Genomic DNA, 10,974 nt, shown 5'->3' with positions numbered 1-10,974 from the left:
TCAAATTTGACCGTGTTCTAGAACTGATAGGTAAAGATTTCCCACTGGGAGTTCATCTGAGGACCAGAAGGAGGGGTTAGGAACCCAGCAAGAACACCATATGCCCCTCCACGTGCCCTTGGAGATCTAGAGGCAGCACGCCAGGCACTTTTTAAGACGATCATTTGTGTGTGTAAATGGCGAGAGGGAGGAAGAAAGGAGGGAGGGAAGGAAAGAAGGAGAGAGGGAGGGAGGGAAGGAGGAAAGAATGAAGGGAGGGAGGGACATAAGGAAGGAGGGAGGAAGGAAGGAGGGAAGAACGGAGGAAGGATGCAGGAAAAGAAGGAAGGAGAGTAGAGGGAGGAAAGACTGCTCCAGCAACCATGTTGGTACAACACGCTTCCAAGAAAGAATCCACTTGCCGAATTGGGTGGACTCAGCCTTTGCCTCTATATTTTCCCTCCTGGTTGTCAAGTGTGGCATCGGTCATGTGACCGCCATCTGCTTGTCTGCTCTATCCATTCCTCCACTCTTTCCCGATCAAGATACTCGCTCTCCTAAGAAGCACCAGACCTAATTTCCGCCCCATCCCTGTCCTCCTCTACTTCTACCCCCTGCCTTTACTCTCAGCTTGTTATTTTCACACCTGGGCCAGTTTCCCGGCAGAAGGAAGGAAGCCAGTCTGTGTGAGGGCCCACCGTGTACCTGGGACTATGAAACCGGCACAGCCGTACAATCAGCCATGGATACAGGTGGTCGTAATCCCAATATTTAGGTGAAGAATAGGAAAAGAAAACTCTGATGCCGAGAAAGGTTAAATAATTTTTCCATGGTCACTTCGAGTTAGTCACTCCAGAGACGGGACTTTCTGTCTTAGCCCGATGGGCCTGCCGCCGAGCCTCATTACCCCAGCGCCTTAGATCCTTGTCACTTGGCTGCCCCAGCCCGGAATGTTTATCTCCACTGGTGACTCCTTTGAAGTTCAGCTCTGGTACCCAGACTTCTCAGTCTGGGGCAAGCGGTGGCAGAAGCCTGTTCATGGCAGAGTCTGGGTCTAGTCCGGGACAAACACTGGGAACCTGCTAAAGACCCAGAGAAGAAGAGATTAAAAATCAGGGATGGGCAATAGAATGGGGAGAGCGGAGCTTCCATCTTTTGCTGCTTCTAATCTTCCATGACTTGTACGTAGGCAGCGCTTGAAGAATGAACGAAATGAATGAAAACCCAGATCTCTGAGATAATAGCCGTGGGTCTGACCAGAGGTGACTTTGAGGATTTTCCTGTTTGGGGTTTTCTTAGTATCCTACCCCGAAGCAGTGGCAATCGGGGGACACAGAAACTCATGACAAGATCGTTGTTTTGGGGGAGCAGCGTGCACTCAGCCCTTCTGTGTGTTGCCGCGTGCATTATAGACGCTCAGAGAAGCCGTGTGGTGACGGAAAAGCGTGTGGTTTGGAGCAAGACAGATGGTTTTGAGTCCTGGCTCATCCGCTTACCGACCGAGTGACTCTGGGTAAGTCACAGGACAGGGCCTCAGTTCTCTTATCTTCAAATTTTGATTTAAATAACAACTACATTGCAAAGCTAATATGCAGAGGATATCTGTGCACACACACGTGTGTGTGTGTGTGTGTGTGTGTGTGTGTGTTGGCAAAGAGCAAGTTCTCAATAAATCGTAGCTATTATCTTCACTCCAAGCAGATGTAGTCTCTGCCCTATGGAAATGTATGCTCTGAGCCAGCTACTATTTACTCCGATTCCTTATTGAAATGATAAATGGCAGTGACTGGGCAGGTCAGCTTTATGTTCCGTAGGAACTGGTGTGACCTCGAGCTTTGCTACCCAAACTGGGGGCTCGCGCCGGCAGCAGCAGCAGCATCACCTGGGAGCTTGTAAGACGTCCCCTCAGGCCCCGTCCTTGACCTCTGAGCCAGAGGCTGCCTTCTGATGAGAACTCCGGGTGATTCGTGTGTGCACCAGAGGCACTGGCAGGACCCGAAAAGCTGAGACCCGCATCTTCAAACTGCAGAGAGGACGATTCTCAACTCAGAGCTGGCGGAGGAAATGTGGTGTTTTTCTAATTGTCTCTTTGGGGCCGATGCACCCGCCTTGCGATGTGCTGAGGACTGTCGCATGCGCGTCCTCCATCCCGCAGAGAGGCCTTCACCGTGCGGGCGGTGCTAATTCTGCGTGCGGTAGAGATGCGGGGTGGGGGGCGGGAGAAGCTCCCCGCCCGCTTCTAACGTTTGACCCCCAGCTAACTGAGGGCTTTGGCGGGCGGCGGCCGGGGGGGAGGGGTGTGCGTGGCCGTTGCTGCTGAGTCAGGGCGAGCTGCGCAGGGGAGAGGGCGGGCGTCTGCCCGTGGGGGCATCTGCAGTGGTGACCCGTGGCCTCCGCGGAGCACAGTGCAACGGTTGCCGTGGCAACTGCTGTGCTTGGTCAGGGGTGACTAGCTGAGCTGCAGGAACTGGACCCACGGCCCCTCCCAGTGTCCTCTTGCCGCTGACACAGCAGCACAAGGGGGGTTGGGCTCTTCTTGCACGGGGTCTGGCAGAGCCGCAGAGGGAGTTCGGCCATGTGGCCTTCTCTCTGCGGAAAACCGAGAGAACGACGAAACCGAAAAAGAAATGAAAGTAACATGAAATTGACAAAATTCTGTGCTACGTAAACATGATGAACAACAGGGAGCACATCGACCACGAAGGAGCGAAAGGCTCAAAGGAAGGGACCCTCCTTCTCCACCCAAGACTCCTGCTTCAGAGCCGAGCAGGGCGAAAGCTCACCGCGACCGCTGGGGGTGCCCCCTTGAAGCCCCAAGTGCGAAGCCCAGAAAGGGTCAGCGATGTGCTCAACCTAACACAGCGACGGGTAAATTAAATACACTCGGCGTGTGATCTGGAGAAGCTTATTGTGACTTCTAGAAGCAGAGAGAAGGGCCGGTTCTAGATCTCGGAGTTCCTCGCTCCTAGCACAGTGCTCTTTCTGACATCACACACTGCCTCTTCGACGTGTTATGATGTTCTTTGGGTCTCCATTTTTCTCTGGCAGAAGAGAATGATGTCACCTGGCCTCTGCTTGCCGGCGGCGTGGCGCAGAGGAAGAGTGGGCCTCGGCGTCAGGCCGACGTGGCTTCTAGCCCCGGGTCTGATCCTACAGCAGAGGTTTTGGGTCAAGTCACCTTCCTGCTCTGAGCCTGTATGTATGAAACAGAAACAATGAACACAAGAAGCCCTGACTCACAGGGGTGCGGAGACTGCGTATGTGAAGCGCCCAGCCGAGTTGGTGTTTGGTAAATGTCACAGTTTTCATTCCTGCCCTGGGTTTGGAGTAGGAGGGGCTTCTCTTTTCCTGACCTAATTACTATGGGAAATTGGTAATATGGAATGAAGTGCATATTTTCAATGTATATCATTAGTGTGTAATTTCAGACAGCGATGAAAGGAGAGGCAAAGGGCCAATGGGTTACAGCCTCTCCACCTCCAGCGGTCTGTGGTTCCTCTGTGACAATAGCTAGTACTTGAAACCACAATGATAAAGCAATATAAAAATGTACCAACAGCTTTGAGAGGTGTGAATAGAGTGTATTGAATTTGAGTCAAAGAGAATTATTCTACTATTATATGAAAGGACTAGCAGAGTATTCTTTAGAATATCATTTTCAATTCTTATCACTTTGGTGTAAAAAGGCTTTTGTAGCAAAGGAGATGAGATGACTCAGCGACTCAGGGAACTTGGTCATGTAGGATAGCCCAAGGGTCTAGGTTTGTGTCGGTTACAAACAGAACAGGCCATGTCACAGAAGTGTACGTGGCCCTTGTGAGAATATGAAGAATTATGTGACCGAACTACTGCGTTTGCACCTGTGTGAGAAGGGACCCTGCAGGGGCTGGAGATTAAGGTTTGTGTAACACCAAAGCAGATTCCAGATGATTCTGGGGGTTCGTGTTGATGGTGAATTAGCATCCCTGGGCCGTCATGAGAAAGTACCCCAAATAGGGTGACCGGAAATGACGAGTTTATTCTCTCACAGTTCTGGATGCTCAAAGTCCAGAATCGAGATGTCGTCAGGGCTGGGCTGTCTCTGCCGGCTCCAGTGAAACCCCTCCTTGCCTCCCCGGGTCCCGGTGGTTGCTGGTGATTCTTCGTGTTCCTCGGCTGGTAGCTGCATCGCTTTGACCTTTGCTCACACCTTCACCTGGCCTTCTTCCCTGTGTCCGAGTGTGTCTTTTCCTTTTGTTATAGAGACACCGGTTATAGTGGATTAAGGGCCCACCTTACTCCAGTATGATCCCAGATAGGATCACATTCTGAGGTTCCAGGAGTTAGGACTTGAAGAAAGGGAAGTATTTTGGGGGGATGGGGAATGCAACTCAACCCACAATGCATAGGGATAATTCATAGAGTTGACCATTGAAAATTACACTCTGTTGTCAATAAGGTAGCCATATTTCTGACCTCGGAATTACATTTTTTTTTTACTTTGAACTTTTTTTTTAATTTTAAAAATTGTGGTTAATAATGTATAAAAGAAAATTTACCATCTTCACCAGTTTTTCCCCCCTCGATATTCTTATTGAAGATTTATTTATATTTATTTATTTATTTTTCTTTCTAATTCATTTGTTTTTATTATGGTGACATTGGTTAATTGCACACCTGAAACTTCCTGGGTTTCATTAATCAGTTTTTGAGTGTGGAGGACAGCGGTATAACTCTGCACTCGACGTCGGGGCGACACTCCGAAGTGTCCCGCAGCCAGGCTCAGAAAACGCGGGCAGGAAACCAGCTAACTCCACTGCCCCAGGCAACGCGACTTCAGTTTTGGGTGAACTTTGGGCCTGAAGCTTGAAGATCGGGCGAGAAAACACGTTCACCTGGAGATGGAAAGGGAGGTGGTGGTGACGGTAAAAGTAGAAACATCCCGATGGGAGGGAGGGCGGAGGTGGGGACAGTTGTCTGTGTCGCCGAAGGCAGCAAAGGCCTTTGGAGCCGCTCACTCTCTCGGCTCCGGAAGCTTCCTGTCTGGGCACTGGGGAGCAGCCTGGGAGGGGTGTCTCCAGGGAAGGCGAGAGGAGGAGCGGGAACTTTTCAAAAACCCCCAATCTGCCTCAGAACTTCCCGCTGTGGTTAGAGTGGGGCGACAGGGAAGTAGGGCGCCCCCTGCCGAGAAAGGACACCCTCCTCCCCTCGGCCGGGCTCTGGGGGACAGGGGTGAGGGCAGAGGGAGAGCACAGTTGGAAGTGGAGCCGTCTGTCCGCTTGTCCCTACTGAACTCTTCTTTCTATCAAGCCTGAAAACTCGGTCATCTTTTTTTAAGGAGAGAGAGAGGAGGCAGAGGGGGAAGAGAGAGATATTGAGGGAGAGAGCGGGAGAGGGAATGTTATGACCCTGACTCTGCCTTCCGCCCCTCTTCTCTTCCATGTGTTGTTATAACCGGGTTTCAGGGGACAGTCGTGATGACTTCACGGAATAGTTTTTACGGCTGGCGCAGAGGCGGCTGGCACCGTGGCAGAGGGGCGTGCCAGGGCAGCGTGGTGAATGTCCGAAGGGGAGAGGCTGGTTGCTGGACAGCCCCGGAGGGGGGTGCATGGCGATCTGGAGAAGGGGGCTTTGCCTAGGCTGCGTCCAGCGGTGTGAGTGAAGTATCCAGGTGAGGGAGGAGGGAGCGGACATCCTGGCATGAAGGGCCAGCGTGCAAAGTGTGCAAAGTGTGCAAAGAGCAGGGTGTGTGGCCCTGGGGCGGGGGGAGCAGCGGGAACCCCAGAGGCTGGAGGAGGAGGCTGCGCCGCATCCTGAAAAATGAAGTCTCTCCTCTGTCTGTTAAAATGGTGATTATGCAAATATCCAGAAAATGACTTTGGTTGAAGGTAAAACACCCAAGAAAAGCCTGTTTCGGTATATTACCTAATGGCAGTAAACTCCTGACAGAGGGTCATGGACTCAATGTTTGTGTCCCCTCAGAATTCTCACATCAAAGCTCTAAGCCCCAAGGTGACCGCATTTGGAGGTGGGGCTTGTGGGGGTGGCCTAGGTTTAGAGGAGGTGGTGGTGATGTCCGTTTCCTGATAGCAAGAGGACGAGAGGCCGGCGTGAGCCAGCGTGGCCTCGCGCGCGCCCCGTCCCCGGGCCGCCCCGTGAGGACGCAGCAGCAGAAGGCAGCGTCCGACAGCCCGTCTCACCAAAATCAAACCGCTGGCACCTTGGTCTTGGGTTTCTCAGCCTCCAGAACGAGCCGCGCGGAGCAGGTGTCCGTTGTTCAAGCCGCCCCGTCTGTGGCATTTTGTCCAGCAGCTGGAGCAGACCGATCCGCAGGATTCGGGACCGGGTCTGATCTGGAGCTCAGACCCTCGCCGCGAACGCATGAACCTGCCTGCGTGGGAGGAGGAAAAGGCCCCTTACCGTCCCTGCACTGACACCATCTGAACCTTGCCAGGCCTCGGTTGCCCTGCCCTTTCCTGAGCGCTTCTGCGTCCCCGCGTCCCTCTGTTCTCTGGGTCCAAAGTCAGGCCTGCATTTCACCGTCACCGGGATCCTTTACTCCCTTCGCCCTTTCAACAGTGCAGGGACCAGTAGGTCAACTCTTTAATGCGAATGGCTCGGAACCCTTTTGGAGAACGAGATGAGGGTGGCCCCTGAGTCCCTCCCTCTCCCCCGACCCTTCTCTACCCTCTCGTTCCCGTCAGCTCTGTGACTTAGTCCTCTGAACTCCTCGGGGACCTGTCCATGACACCTTCCTACGCACCTCCTCTCGACGCTCACACACAAAGTGCTGGCACCGTCTTTTCGAACCCTACCCGGAGAGGGGGTGCCGGGTTTGTAAATGAGTCTCCCCTGCAGCGCGGATGAGAGCTCACCTCGCTTGCAGAAGCGGCCCGAAGCCGAGATAGCTCTCGGCTGCCTGGAGCCGTGATTGCCCAGCGAGCCGCTGTCGCCTGGACACATCAGTGCACAGCGCGTGCTGACATCAGGAGCTGCGACCCTGCAGCAAGGAGAGGCCGGAGGGAGGGGCAGGCACGGAGCAGCTGCCCGGGGTGCGCGGGGCGCGGGGCGGGGCGGATAACAGCGCAGCGCGGTGAATTATTTTCGCGTGGATAATTAATACTGGAGAAACAATGTAACGACAGAGAGCCTCCCGCGAGGGCGCACTGCCAGTCTCTCTATTCATTTATTCTTTTCTAACCAAATTGATGGGCCCGTCCGCCGCCTTTTTAGGTCCACAGTGATGAAACGGCAAACGAGTCTCATTTAAATAATGGGCAGGTCTTCCAATTAGTCAAAGACTAATAATCCTCGTGCCTTAAAAATGACAAACTGCGCTTGGCCGCCGAAAAGATAAAAAAGGGAGAAAAAGGCCCAAATAAAAATATCGATTGAAAAAAGTTTAGATGCATAGGTTCTACTGCCCATGAATCCAGGGTGAGATTTACAAGTCAATAATTGTCATCAAGATTCATTGGTCAACATTTAAGGTCTAATTAAAAAATATATATATATTTCTGATGGTTTTATGCCTAGAGCGTATGCATTTTCTATCGAAATAGTTTAATTTCCCTGTAAAACCAAGGTAGATTTTTCAATAAAGGAACAGGTGTAGCTGATATAAATATGTAGGCATTTAAAAATAAATACCTTAAAATGAATTTATTATCTGTATGTTTACTGTTTCTGCTGCTGATGAAAATAAAATGAATCCTTTACTGGATAACTATTTAAGTTCTGGTTTAGAAATCATTCGTAGATATGTAAGAACAAGTCACATTCAACATGTTCATCATTATTCCTTTATCCATCCAGCAAGCATTTATTGAACACCTGTTATGTGGCAGGTCCTCTGCAAGGAGAAATGCTTGTCTTCAAGGAGACACAGGTACGTAAATAACTGTCATACCACTAAGTTAGCCAATTTCCTAATTTGTGGTGCTTTTCAAATTGTAACGTGCATACGAATCTCTTTGAGAGCTTGTTAAATGCAGATTCCTAGTTAGTTAGTGGTCTGGAGAAGGGTCCAAGCTTCTGCATTCCCAATCTGCTCCCCAAGGATGCTGGAGACCACTCTTGGAGGACAGGGTCTCAAAAGAGAGCCTTCGGAGGCTGCTGGAGAAGGGGGAAGAGGGCATCTCGGCATGTGGGGGAGGGGCTGGGCTGGGCTGGGCAGTGACCAGGAAATGGCTTCGTGGACGAGCAGAGAGGAGAAATGAGAGGTGAAAGAGGAAGGCTGGTCGGGCTCCCCTGGAGAAGGTGGGTGTGCCCTCACATTCCAGCCTCAGTCTCCTAGGTCAGAGGGACCCTGTGTTTGGAAAACTGCCATTAGCTTGAGATGGCTGGAATGCAACTCTGAGTTATCAGGCGCATCTGCCAAGGAATTCTCTCCCCTGCTCCGCCCTTGCCCCCACCCTTGTGCAACACACACACACTTTCTTGAGCTGGTAGGAGTTGGTTTCTAGTCATTTTGAACTGAAAAACTGATAAAGCGGGTGACTTGGGGGAGTGTCAAGTGATGAGCGATCAGGGACTACGAAGAATGTGAATTTATCTTAACGGCGTTAGGATGACCTTGAAGAGTCTTAAATGTCTTAGACAGCGTTGCCGCACAGTGTGTGTGCATGTGCGCGCGTGTGCGCGTGCATGTGAGTGTGTATGCTTTAAACGTCCACCCCGAATGAGGAAACAGTTTCACTTGAATATGACGCGTCTACCGCTGCATCGAGAGGGTATGGTTGATGGGAGTGGCCACCGTGACTTGGGCCATGTCACACCGCGCAGCGAGGGCCAGTTCATCTCTTTTCTCGTTTCCTTTTCCTCATCTGTGAAATCTCTTTTATCGGGAACTTTTGAAAAACGTTCCGTCTACAAGTGACCGACCACCGTAATGACTCGCCTCCATTAAAAGCCTCCCAGCAGAGCCGCTTCTCCCGGCCTCGGTCACTGTAAGGTTTCCTCGCTCTTCTCAAAAAGTCGCTTGGCTGCCCCAGCCAGCGTCTCTCGGCGGCTCCTTCCTGCTCGATGGTTTCGTCCCACCCCTGTGGCCGGGCACTCTGCGTTACCTCTCCGCTGCTTCTCAGCCTCTCCGCTTCTGGCGTCGCGCCTGAATGTCCCGTGGGTACTTCTCGCTCCAGCTCGGCTGTCCTACTTTGCCGTCTTTCCTCGATATCCCGTCAAATCCAGCCTTAATCTTCCTTCTCCCGCACCAGTCCCAACCGCTGCTCCTGCTCCTCGCGGACATCGGCTGGGAGCCTGCCTCGGGGTGGACATTGCGTGACGTTGGTTGCGTCTGTGACCACATTAATCGTCGTGATCGTCCCATGGAATAGATACTGGTATTATCCCTAGTTTACGGCGGAGGACACCGAGGAAAAGGGGGACAATGTGACTCACTCCGAGTCAGAGGCCTACACACGAAAGGTGGCAGACCCAGAATTCAAGCGTAGGGCGGTTTGCTCTCCGGAGCCGGTGTTCTGACCACTCACAGTTCTACCTTCGGCGTCAGGCTCTGCCTTTGCTTACCCAATAATTGCTATCTGGAAAGTCTTTCCTCTTCTCTTTTTTGCTCTTCAGAATCTGGCTTCCGAGACGCTTCCTTACCTAGAGCCACCCCATTCTGATCATGCTCACATTCTCACGCTCTCCCTTTGCTCTCCGGTGTGGCGTTGGCCTTCGCCCTGTGCCCAGGCCAATGCTGCTCCATATCTCAGTCCTGGGTTTTCATCTGGGAAGGTCTTTTCACCCTCACTCTTCTTTTGACTATACACACAAATCGGTTTCATCAATGTGTATCTAATACTTGTCAAATAGATGACTCATTTTTATGGCATGCTCTTGAGGCTGCTTCCTCTTGCACATAGAGAGTGGGGTGTATGGGGAATGTAACATCTCTCTCTCTAAACTTATATCTCTAAATGTATTAATTTTATCTGTATAAATTTCCACTGGATGGGTTGGTTTTCAAAGTGTAATCCACAGACCCTTGGGGGTCCCCAATACTGGTTAGGGGGGAGATCTGTGGGTCAAAACGATTTTCCTAACAACATTAGATGTCATTTTTCTTTTGCGCTAATGGTGCCAAAGCAATAATGGGACAAACTGTTGGTGCCTTAACGTGGATCAAGGCAGTGGCCCCCACGCTGTGCTGGTTTACATTGCCTTTTTCGCCACCAAACATGCAGAGAAAAAACAAAGTAAAAAAATGCCGATTTCACGTAAGAATGTTCTTTACACAGCATTAAAAGTTATTAACTTTTTAAAACCTTGGCCCTTGAGTACGCAGCGTTTTCATATTCTGTGAAAAAGTGAGGCGTGCACATAAAATGCTTCTGTTACACGGCGAGATACAATGGTTGTCTGCAGAGAAAACAGTGGCGTGATTGAGTCGTGAGCTGCACTAGCTGCTTTTTTTTCACGAAACACTATTTTTTACTCGAAAACATCTGACAGACAGACTCGTTTTTGGTACCTGGATATTTAGCAAAAGGTTTCTTTTAAAAATGAATGAAGGGAGCCTGTCGCTTCTAAAAAAGAACCGACACTATTTGTTGCCAATGATAAAATCTGAGCTTTCAAGAGAAAATTAAAATTTTGGAAAGCTTATATCTGCCACCATGAGCTTGATAGCTTCCCAGTGCTTAAAAATGTTTTGGTGAGGTTCGTGGTAGTATTAATGAAGGTGGGGTTTTAAAAATATTGTGTAGCGACAGTCAGCAATGGGAAGATTTGCATAAGTTAGTGAAACAATCTTTTCCAAATTATCAATGCATTAATAAAAGATCCATTCAAAGTGCAGAATATATAAATGGATTTTAAGATAACCACATAGGGAGGAGTTTGTCAATATAAGTTCAGATTCTGTATCATAACTAACCTTTAAGAAATGACCACTGTTGAATTTTGGCTTAGTATTGAAGAATACTCACAATTATCTGAGAAGCCTATAAAAATAACCTGCCTTTTCCAACTACCCATCTCTGCCAGACTGCATTTTCTTCATATGTATCAAACAAA

The sequence above is a fragment of the Rousettus aegyptiacus genome, unplaced genomic scaffold, assembly GCF_014176215.1.
Source record: "Rousettus aegyptiacus isolate mRouAeg1 unplaced genomic scaffold, mRouAeg1.p scaffold_m13_p_1, whole genome shotgun sequence".
NCBI lineage: Eukaryota > Metazoa > Chordata > Mammalia > Chiroptera > Pteropodidae > Rousettus > Rousettus aegyptiacus.
Note: the sequence above shows the minus strand (reverse complement) of the source record.